This window comes from Neovison vison, chromosome 6 (genome assembly GCF_020171115.1).
Source record: "Neovison vison isolate M4711 chromosome 6, ASM_NN_V1, whole genome shotgun sequence".
In the NCBI taxonomy this organism is placed as follows: domain Eukaryota; kingdom Metazoa; phylum Chordata; class Mammalia; order Carnivora; family Mustelidae; genus Neogale; species Neogale vison.
In genome coordinates, this window is record NC_058096.1 from 97,855,228 (window position 1) to 97,867,747 (window position 12,520).

Consider the following 12,520-nt stretch of genomic DNA (forward strand, 5'->3'; position numbering starts at 1 on the left):
GGGACAGGTCTTGAAAGAAGTTGCTCTGCCCAGTGTCGAAGAGGTTACTGCATGTGTTCTTCTCTAGGATTTTGATAGATTCCTGCCTCACGTTTAGATCCTTTATCCATTTCTAATTCATCTTTGTGTATGGTGTAAGAGAATGGTTGAGTTTCATTATATTTTTTGAAAGTTTATGTTTTTTGTGGTCTTAACACAATTTTATTAACTATAAATGTGCTGTTTAAAACTGGCTCCAAAAGGATCTGGTTGGCTCAGATGGTTAAGTGTCTGCCTTTAGCTTGGGTCATGATCCTGGGATCAAGTCCCACATTGGGCTCTCTGCTCAGTAGGGAGCCTGTCTCTCCTTTTCTTTCTCTCTCTCTCTCTCTCTTTCTCCCTGTCTCTCATGAATAAATAAATAAAATCTTTAAAAAAATAAAATAAAACTGGCTCCATATTTATATATGTTTTTGACATCTTAATTGATTGTACTTTATTCACCTGGCTTTACTGGACTTATATTAGTTTGAAACAATTCCAAGTAAACCTTTGTACACTGTTGAAGTCATGTTTTGATGGAATCATGTACGGAGACAGAACAATAGGGAGTGGGTAAAGCTAACTGATCATTGAACTCCAAGTGCTAACATTTAAGAATTGTTTCCATTTTAGCTTTGGCCCTTCCTTTTTCTTCTTTATTCCTCCTAGAGCCATCTATCTGTATTCTCTTTTCCTATCCCCTAACCCTTGTCTTTCTTTCCCCACCTTTACTTTTTAATTCCTCCTTTGTTTCATGTTGCTGATTTCTCCTTAGGTGTCTAGTTATTAGAAAAGAAAATTCACAACATTGCCTAAAAGTGATTAAAATTTTTGCCTTCCTTTGTATTATTGCAAATTCTGAAAATCCAATATAGGGAACATATTTATGCCAAACCCCTTAAATATTTTTTTCATATTTAATACAAATCCGAACAGCTTTCTAAAATTTAAGTAGTCTTGAAAAGATCCCTAGAACTTGTAGGGGCTAATTTGTTCAAAGTATGGCTTCATTGTGAACTCCAGGTATGGCTCCTTCCTCTTTGTCCTTTAATATGACTTGACAATAGATACAGTCAATTTCATGGCCTCTCTCCAGTGCCTAGCTTGGAGCTCTGAGTTACTGAACGAAATGGAAAATTGACAGGTCAGGTAAACCAACGCCAGTGTTTTTACAATAGCACTAATGCATCAGGAAAGCCTCAAATGCTGCACGGAGACTAACCTCTTACTATGTGGAGTAACACATGCCCAGATAATTCTATTCAAAAAGCATTTGACAGCACAAACCTGGACAGTTGTGAGGAATACAGAGATGTCTAAATTAAAATCAGTCATTGACAAAGAGTTTATAACCCCAAAGGGACAGATTACATGAGTTATGCAAGAAACGTGTTCTATTGATGATCTGACCTTCCCTTTTCTCTCTTGGTTTCTTGCCATCCCACCTTCCTATGTTCTCAGATGTTCTAAGTCAGTGCTTCTCAAACTGGGTTGTAGGACCTGTTGCTTTTGTATGTTTTATTTCTAATCCAAGTGGAGATGTCTGTGGTCCTACTGCATGTGACGAGGACACTGCTCATGCCGTATGTGACTCACGACACTAGTTCAACAATATAAGAACTCATCTACACCATATTCAAGGCAAGGGAGTCCACTGATGCGTTCATGTCACAACAGGGTCAATTTCCCATAACAGCTGCTATACACTTACTCCCAATCTCTGAATTTATTTCTTGCAAACAGTCTGCCAGTGAGGTGGTGGATCACAGTTTTAAGCAACACTCTTTTAAATTAGTTGCAATTTGCAAACTGTGTGGCACCCTCTGCCATTCCACTTGTGGTTTCTCCTTCCTGGAATGAGCCTGACTTCTCCTGACTAATCCCTGACTTGCTTGTCAAAACTCAGAATGTCAAGTTACCTCTTCCGGAAAGCCTTCCAAGGCTATGATTCAAAGCCCCATTACTATGTTTATCCTCTGCATATATCACTTGCATTTGACCAAGTAGGTTCACTTTTCCGAGTATGATCTTCTTAAAGGCCCGTTTTTCTCTCCAGAGTCTGAAAATGCCTCGTGGTCGTCATTGACATTTAATATGTAATAACTGAATATATGAACACCAAATGAACCAAAGGGCATATAAGTGACTCTGGCAACACAGAATAGGGAGGTGTTAGTTCTGGTTGACGGAAATAGAGACAGTTTCATTCAAGAAGCAGTATCTGAACTAGCCCTAGAGAGAAGAAGAAGGTGGTAGGCATCAGAAGGAGGAACATATTTTAGGCTGCAGAAATGGCAAGGGAAGAAAAAGAAGCATTGATTATGAATTTATGGTCTGATCAAGAAACTGTGACTTGTGCAGCTAGAATTGTGGGCCTCTGGCAGATAGAGCTAGAGAGAAATCTGGAGAAGGAAACATTTGGACTTAACTTGTAGGATGTGTGAAAACATTAAAGATTTGGGGCATTTTAGAAAGATTCATTCATGTGTTCAGTTCACAACTCTTAAGCAACAACTGAATGCCACGTACTATGTTCTGTCCTGCTCCTAAAACATAATCCCCATCCTCAAACAGCTAGTGGAGTAGCCAGACAAGCAACGATGGAAATTGTCTCAAAGTTTGTGCTGAGAATTAGATGATTTAACATGTGTAAAACACTGGGCACACTGTAAGCATTCCATAAAAGTTACCAATAATTAATTGTCCCCATTCTTGACTTTCTCCCCCTTAATCTTACCAATAAATTCACAACATTCATAATGTCAGGTACATCTATTCAGTAAAACTGGACATTGCATTTGCTTTGTTTGCCACTTTTAGAAGTAGGTTACAGTCAGTTGTATCTGCCTCAATAGAATCTACGTACAAATTGTGTTTTTCAGTAAGTGCTAATATGTGTTGAGAGCAGATGACATGCCAAGTATTGTGCTTAGGGCTTTATGTGTGTCACCTCTACGATTTAATCCTCACATCCCTATGAAACAAATATGATTACTTTCTTTTTAAAGATGGGGAACCTAAAGCTCAAATGAATTAAGTAATTTGCATAAGAGAATTTGAACACAGGTCTATCTCCAGACATCAAGCCCATTTATCCAGAAATACATTTGGATATATCGTAGCAATATGATAAGTACATTGGGTGACTCCTCATGCCTGTGTTTTCATTCTTCATTCTCTTTGAAATGTTTTTTCTTGCCAAGAGCAGAATAGGTTTGCTTTCTCTCATTTTCATACTTAGGTTCTGGGAGTTCTGAAGGCAGTTCGATTGGATGGGAAGAAAGTTGAACTTGAACTCGCAGATCCTTTTTAATCTTTTCCTTCTAGAAATAATTTTTTCTCTTTATTGAATTGTAGGTAATATAAAATTATTATGAGTCACAAGTCATTTAAACAAATACTCTCTTTAAGTTCTCTTTCCTATGAATTCAGAGTTATTTTAATTTTCTTAAAAGATGAGTAAACCTTAAATCTTTCATTGGAGAAGGTTTTACTTACAGCACAAAGAAGAATTCAAAACTCTCTCCGTAGATGTTCTCTAAGACCAGTACATATAATGGGATTTGTATAGTCACTCCTCAAAGATAAATGGCCATTTCTGTTTTTATTTTCCTGTAATGAGCCATTTAATAAAACATTAAATTTCTGTATGTCACTTGGAAATAAGCTCAAATGCTATATTTCAGACTTAAGGAAATCATTCTCCTTTCAGGTGGTTTTAATAAATTGAGAAGTCTTGTCAGTTATTATGGTAAACATGAACTTGACCAAATTAATAATAAAGAGCTTCTAATTCAACTCTGGATGCTTTCATTCCCCTGGGGAATAGAGTTTTTATAAAATGACTTTTAAGCCACGTATATATTTTTTCACCATTTTTCTACCCTAAGATTAATTACTTGCTGATTGACATTTTGAGTTGGGTCCTATTTCCCTACCGCCTAATTACATCCAATCATTTCGTTATCCTTCCATAATTTCATGACAATTCTACTGAAAGTATTGTGACTGTAGACTGATGTTCCACAGCTTCTTATATTCTTGTAATTTAGGGTCTATTAATGGCAGACTGGGGAAAGAAAGCCTAAGAATTTAATTGGTTTTAAATTGCCCTTAGATTGTAATTAGTGGAGAAGAGAAGTAAGTCATAACTTAGGTATTTTTTATCACAATAAAATGTCAGGGCACTGTTTTTGGTAGGGGAGAGGGAACCTCCTGGTAATTAGACATGTGTTAATACAGCAATGCTGAGCAGGAAAAAAAAAAAAAAAAAAAAAGCTAGCACCTGTGGATGTGCTGATGAGCTTCAATAATGGCACGGGGGACTCTGGGCACCCCATGCTAGCAATCCAGTCCCAGGTCTCGGGGTGGCCAGGGAGAAAGGTAAAACTATAATTGTATATACACGTGAAAAATTTCACCAAGCCATAAGGGATAGAAATGAGTCACTTGGCAACTGGATTTGAAGAATGCCCCTCCATAAAGTCTTTTAATTCTTCTAATTATAAGAGGAACCCAGCTCTGGCTGAAAGTAACATTGATCCTGCCATGGTCTTGGTGTGGACGTCGGTGGCAGGGAGGGCAGTCTGGCTGCCATCTGCTATGTCTATTAACCATTGATTTTTCTAAGTTGGTTCTGTTTATCTGACTTGATAGGTAGGGTCCCTTTTTTCCCCCTCAACTCTCCATCTACATCTCTCCTACAACTCAGTCCAAGTGGGTAACCTTCCCATAGAGAGAAGAAATCATCTTCAGGCAAGGAAACTGAAGTTGTCGAACTCCCTGAGTATAATTACAAAACCAGCTCTGCTTGTGGAAGGTCAACCATTTCCTTTAATTTGCTAAGTCCTTCTACTTCTTTTACAATAGGAAGGAGATACTGTTAGATGTAGAAGAGAAATCTTTGTGAAGTCAGATGTGGAAGGAAGAGTAAAAGATTTGGATTGGCATCATCCCTGGGCATTGATTGTGTTTTCGAGGGAAGAGAGAGTTGTAGCTAAGATGATTTCTTTACATTTACAGTGAAGTGACTGTAGAATGCAGTAACAATACAGATGGCAAGTGGTAACAAGGCAGGTAAGAATATATTTACCAGTACTTTTTATGCCTCCTTTTTCAAGTGAATGAGTTCAGAGCCTTTTGTATTATTATTCATGTATAAGCAGTCTATGCATGGGGAATTAGCCAGAGAGGCAGTTTTTATTTTCACAGTTGACTTTTCAGAATTCTGAAAATTTAACTTCTTTAACTCCATTACTTGTACACTATTTTGACACCTTCTGTAATGAAATTTTATGGCAAAGTAAAGCACTTATACTGAAGAGCACCTGTTTTAGTTAAATTAGATAAAAGTGCATGAATTGGACACACTTCCCATCTCGTTGCAGATGAATCTCACTTTTACAGATTTTGGAAAAGAGCATTAGGAATGCCACGTTACAGCACTAATAGAGAGATTCATTCTGCCTCTTTCTTGCCATTTCCCAGGGCCCGTCAAATTTCCTGAAACACAGGAAAGAGATATTCACATATTTGTTGAAGAATTCATAGGTAAAGAGGTGAAAAACGAATCAAAAACTACTTAAGGATTTTGTGTCTAAATCCACTTGCATATGTATTTTAAATATTAACAAACATCTTAATAAATATCTTATGATTAATTTTACCTGACCTACCTCTGCCAGAATATGTAAAAATAGTTCAGAAGTAGGCATGTACTTTGTATGGTTATTGTGAAAAAATGTATGACATACAGGAATCACTACAATTTTCTTAAGATTTTAAAGCAGTAGGGGAATCTGGGTGGCTTGGTGACTTAAGCCTCTGCCTTCAGTTTAGGTCATGATCTCAGGGTCCTGGGTTCAAGCCCCACATCTGGCTCTCTGTTCCGCTGGGAGTCTGCTTCCTCCTCTCTCTCTGCCTGCTTCTCTGCCTAGTTATGATCTCTCGCTCTGTGTGTCAAATAAATAAATAAAATCTTCAAAAAAATTTTAAGCAGTAAATTTCTATGCAGAAATATATAAAGAATAAATTTGTTGATATCCCCTTTTCTGTAGATAACTTTACTGCCAAAGGGTCAGCATTTTCTTGGGCAAGATGTCGAGAACCCTTCAAGCAAATGCCAGGTCTTTCACATTTAGCTGTGCAGGCTTCAGGACGAAATGTGAATAATCTCATCTACAAATATCTTTACAAATATGTGCAACAGCTGTATGAAGAGCAAATGTGAACAGTTTCCCATTGCTGTTTCATACATTTCTGAGCTGCCACAATGTGCCTGGTGCTAAGTGAGTACCTCAATTATTCTCCATCTGTGCTCGCTGCCAAGGCTGCCAGCCATCATATGCTTAGGACCCAAAGCCGATGCAGAGAGCCTGACAGGGTAAATGGTGCAATCTAGTATTTCCTTTCAGGCTAGTTTAGCTAGTTAATCTAGTAAAGGGATCACTAAGCATTGACTTAGACTATGAAATAAAACCATGAGTTTTCATGGCCTTCAAAGGCAACTTTGCATGGAAAAGATAGTATGTTACAATTCCATATAAAAGTATTTTCAGTGCCGAGGGGAAGAAATGGCAAAGAGGGAAACTACTATAAAAGAAAGGTTTTGCCGGGAATGTGGAGAAAATTAAGTCTTCAAGTTCTTGGACTGGATAAAGAAAATGTATCAGTTTCTATAACCAATTTTACTCCCTATCAAAAAGTGTGTTTATTTTTTTATTTATTAATTTTTTAAAAGATTTTATTTATTTAACAGAGAGAGATCACAAGTAGGCAGAGAGATAGGCAGAGAGAGAGGAGGAAGCAGGCTCCCTGTTGAGCAGAGAGCCCGATGCAGGGCTTGATCCCAGGACCCTGGGATCATGACCTGAACTGAAGGCAGAGGCTTTAACCCACTGAGCCACCCAGGTGCCCCCAAAAAGTGTGTTTAAATAAGATGGCCTTTTCTGCAGAAAACCATTCTTGCTCTTTAAGCTGATAGCCACTTTTTTTTTTTTTTCCTACTTATTAGGACTCTTGGTGAAAATGTATGTCCATGACTTCTTACAGTATTTGAATCAAGTCATATGCTTTATGATGACCATCATTACCATTTAAAGAGAATCCATTAAGTAGCAAGCTCTGTGCAAGAAGCTCTATATGGATTAGCTCTACAAGCTATTACAAATTGCCAGGAAGGAACTGAGACACAGAGAAGTCATTATGCTGAATTCACATGGCCAACGAGTGCCTGAGCTGAAGGTGTGAACCTGGCTGTGTATGGCAGCATAACCCACATTCTTATTTCAGTGTACACACTGCATCGAAGCACGGAAGGCCTTCATGAGTTTTGAACCAGTTTTTGTGGCTTCTGAACTCTCATCTTTGCCTTCTGTAAAACTGCTGGTTAATGTACAAATTGGAGGAGAGGCACCCATAGAAATTACCTGGCATTTTTTAGGCATTGAGGATGGTCATCATGGTACCACCAATGTTAGCCTGGAGGTCTTCAATTCAGAGACTCCATTATTTTTCATTTGTGTCTTCACCTGGTTCTCTGTATATACTCTATAATAAAAATTTGAATTGGGGGATGAAAGTAGTAGGGTGTGCGGTGAATTGGAATGTTTCTTCTTTTCTAATTAACCCTGAACAGACCTCGCTGTCTCCTGTGTTAATAGATCACACAACCTCAGTCATGTGTAGTATAACTTGGACTTTTTGAATTGATGTGAAAAATAGAGAAAGAAGAAGAAGAGGTGGGATAGGAAAAAGAGAAAATGGGAACCAACCCTGCAAGTAATTTAAAATTGCAAAAAGGAGAACCAGATGATGTGTTCTCCTTCACTCTCTTTGAGCAATAAGATTTAAAGCAAGAGGAGCTAAGCTTTTTCTTGAGACTCTTTCCCTTTATGCTCTTCCTCCTCAGGCAAATATTCATTCTTCTTGAAGGAGATTACTGATCAGAATCACATTCTCCCTTCTTCTTTCTTGCCACATCCCATCCTGTCCTGAATTCAACTTGCTTGTTCCTAGGCCTTCAAGATTCCTCCACTTTCAATCAATCATTTGAAGAGCTCTGCTGTAATTTTGTGCTTTTCACATTCTTGACTTACTTTACAATGGGATTTTGAGGTGCTTTTTTCTGGCTCAAGCCGATAAGAAAAAATATATAAAAGTGTTGGCTTCTTGAGCTTCCATCAATGTTGTGAGTTATATAATGGAACCTGTCTGGGTTGGAATTTCTAAAGCTATTATCCTTCCACTACTGAGATAGGATACCAAAGGAGCCATTTAGGATCCCGTAGCCTTTTATAGCTTGAGAAATCAGATTCTTTTCCTCTAAAAAAGGTTTGTTGAGGGTATTCAACTTACCACATTGTCAATATTTTGCCTTATAAGCCCATGGGAGACATACTGAATCCTAAGATAGGGTGTCTCCATAAGGTTATTTTGCCTCTTAAATAAGTTCTCGATATCTATTCTAGTGGGGTTTGAAAAGTTTTCACTTGGGATCTTCTGTGACCTTGGTGTTGGGTGCCATTTGTGCATCATTAAAAGGTTGTAATGAAGTTCCGCTGCACACAGATTGTAAAAGGTCAAGCAGAAAGTTGGGAGCCAATGAGGTTGGGAAGAAAAATTGTGCTTGCTGCAGAATTTGAGGGATTCATTATATTGATGCTATGGGGTTTTCAGCAGAGTAATAACTGGGTTAGCAATAGAATGTAAATCTTCTCAGCCACTTAGTCTGAATCTGCTTCTTCTTGATTTGTGGGGATATATTTTTAACAGAGTACAAGGAAAGTCATTACACTCAGAGGAAAGCCAGTGGAATTGGTAAATGCACTGTAGACGGGCCAGCCAAAAAGAAAAGTCGAACCAGAAGGATAAAGCATATCAGCCTTCCTGGTTGCCAGTGTAAGAAGCATTGTCAACCCATATGAAATAATTGTCTCAGAAGAATGTTGCATAAAGGATTACTTTAATTCTTAAAAGAATATACAGAATTGTTTTTAGCTTCAGTGGTTCAGAATTGTGAGTATAGTTAATTAAAATGCTTAAAATAGCTATCAACAGAATTAATTAAAAGGATTTAAGATAAAAATAGCATCAAAATAGCAGCTGCTTCAAGCCAATTTCTTTAGTTAAGGACCAGCAAGGTAAGCTAATAAGGTCTTGACTACGCTAAAAGTGGAAGAAACTCTAAAGTTACTGGTTCCCCATTGAATATTCCTTGGATGCATTTTCTTAAAATGGAATTCTAGAAATTATGTGCAAAAGTGCAGCAGTTGATTGCACATCTCACAAGCGTACATATGGAGTGAGATAATTTCTTCTTTAAACAAGCCCCAAACCATCTGTTGACTTAAGTCAACTCTCTGAATTTTACTTGGAAATAATTGGAAGCCTAGATATTCCACAAGACTAGTTCAATGTGTTTCTTTAATTTATACATGGGCTTTTAGGAGTACTTGTGAAGGGGGAGGGATAAAAAAGCTTTTTCTAGAGAAGAATAAAGAGTAAGATATGTTTATAAAGTTAACACTATTATTAGGAGTTTCAACTTGATTCAGATCCATTGATCTAAATTAAGTGATACAAATTTTTAGAAGAAAATTGACTTTTTAAGAAAGCTTTGGAAGTTTGGAAGTACGGGACAATGAGATATTACTGATAATTTTATCCAAAAGCTTATTTTGTATTGATAAATACAAAATGTTAAATGTGTTAAAGCCTATAATTAAAAATAGAAGAACTTCATATAGTTCTATTTTCAATAGGTGGCATTCTATTTTATATAGAAATTGATTTTTCTTTCTTTAACAATACCGTTAAATGACCTCCTTGGTCAAGTAGAGTTTGAGTGCCTCTTATTGTTGTTTGCATATAACCGTCCCAACATTATTCAAATTTTTGTTTTCTAAAAATTCTAACTGACTAAATATCAACTAAGAAAGCAGTATGATTTAGTGGCTTGAAAGTATTCCCTGAAAGCAAAACAGTAATCATATGAACTGGAATGTTATAGGACAGGTCTTTGAAACCAGAATGATCTCTGTATGTCATTTGTATCGTTCGTTCATAAGGTCTCATTGTTCAGAAAAGAAAATAATTTTTCTATTTTTTTCTCAAATTTAAGTTTCAGTGAAATCACTACCTTTATCATGACAGAAACATAATTATGTTTAATATTTTATTTTTATTCACTTTAAAAACTGCCTTTTCTATTAAAGTAAGCATACTAAAAACATGCTGGCTACTAATTGGACAACAATTCAAGTATGATAACAATGTGTAATAAATATTACTTTTATTTTGTTTTCTCCTAAGTATGACATTACATTAGATACTGATAAGAGCATCTAAGATCTTTGTCTTGGCAATAGTATTTATCTCATTCATTCATTCACCTATGCATCCAACAATTTCTTAGCAATTATTATAAACCAGGCTGTAGAAAGTTTTCTCTGTGAGTAGAGCCTCTTATCTAGTTAAGAAGCAGATATCTAGGAAAATAATTGCAATCCAATATGATAATGTATATAGTAGAAATGTATACTTGTATGTATATCAAGTAGAATAGTTACATGTCATATGGAGGAAATCTGGGTGACTGAGGAGTAAGTGCAAAAAGTTAAGGGTATGGCATTCAGAAAACACTCAGGGCTTTAGAATGAATTGATTCACCGTATAAATATTTATTGAAGCTCTTCTGTGTACTACCTGCTGTATGAAACTCTTTGGGTGTAAAAGTAAAGAAGGCCAGCTTCTTGCCTTCACAGAGCTTACTGCTAAGTAGAGGAGGTGAGAGAAGAATAGAGGAAATAAAACATTACAATCCAGTATGATAAGTGCTTAAGTAAAACTATGTATAATGGTTTGGGCAACTTGGAGTCAGGGAGACTAGTTCACTTCTTAAGGAAGTGAAGGAAGGAAGAGGAGGAAGCAACTGGTATAGAGGAAATGGGTTTTCTGGGCAAGGAAAGTTGATCCAAGGAACAGAAATAAAAAAATATATATATACCAGTAAGATGGTCTGAAAAGGCATGCGAAGGGAGTTTAATTAATATTAGAGTATGAATTTCAGGGAGATGTCTCAGGATGAGTTAAGAGATAGGTAAGGTTTATCATACTATGAAATTCCTTAACATATAGGCATGCAACTCTTCAGAAGGGCAGAGCTCTTTCATTTTAATTTCCAGTCCTGCAGATTTAAAATAGAAAGGCAGATATTTGCACCAACATGGATGGACCTAGAGGGTATTATGTCAGGTGAAATAAGCAGACTGAGAAAGACAAATACCATAAGATCTCACTCATATGGAATGTTAAAAAAAAAAAAAAGACAAATGAATAAACAAACAGAAAGCAGTACCAGACCTATAAGTAGAGAACAAGCTGGTGGTACGGGTGGGAAGGCAGGATGGGGATTAGGTGAAATGGATGAAGGTGAGTGGGAAACACAGGCTTCCAGTTATGGAAGTAAACAAGTCATGGGAATAAAAGGGATAGTATATGGAGGAGTCGATGTTATTGTAATAGAATTATATGGTGGCAGAAGATGGCTACCCTGTGGTGAGCACAATATACCACAGAGAGAAACTGAACCACTATGTTGTACACCAGAAACTAAAGTAACACTGTGTCAACCATACTCAAATAAATTAAAATTCAAAATAACTAAATAAAATGGCATGGCAAAGTTAAATAAGACCTCAATATGGCATTCTTTCTCTAAGGATAAAATGACATAGAAATAAAAGAATTAAATAACATAATCACCTACCTGATTATCTACTATTATAAAGATACACTGAAATTTACATCATGATGACAGAACACATACTTTCTCAGGTACTCTTGGAACATTAATAAAAATTGACCATTTATTGGATTATAAAGAAAATTTTAGTGTGCTGCCTTAAGTTTTAATAATATCCATATTTTCTTATCAATACATAACAAAACCAGAAACCAGTTTTAAAAAGCTTGTTCTACCTGAAAATATAAGAATTATCTATTAAACAACTCTTGAGGGACAAGGAAAATATAAACTTTAATTTCAGAATTTTCAAAAAATACTATTATTCCTCATATTCAAACTCATGTGATACAAATAAAGCAGTGAACAGAGAAAAATTCATAACCTTAAATATTTGTACCAATAAAGATGAAAGAATGGTATAAATTAATTTCTCAACCCAGAAAAGTAGAAACACAACAACAATTCAAACTGGGGGAAAATAAAGAGACCGAAGCTAATTAAGTAGAAAAGGGAAAATAGTAGAAATAATAAATACATCGAAAGTTTGGCATTTTGAAACATCTACAAATTAACTAAACCACTATCTGTCTTGATTGAGGAAAAGGAGGATAATAAAAAATAAAAGAAGTAAGATATATCATATTATATATTGAAGCAGAAAAAAAACTAAAAATCAAGAGCCTACTTTGTCTAATTCTGCAAATAGATTAGCAAATGGAGACAGCAAGGGTAATCTGCTAGAAAACCAGTATG

The 12,520-nt window shown here is 36.2% G+C and overlaps 1 protein-coding gene across 4 annotated transcripts in view; it reads left to right on the forward strand.

Annotated features, from left to right (window-relative positions):
- The window catches only part of NLGN1 (neuroligin 1), an 837,296-nt gene that overhangs the window by 628,114 nt on the left and 196,662 nt on the right, over nucleotides 1-12,520 (forward strand). The window lies entirely within an intron of this gene.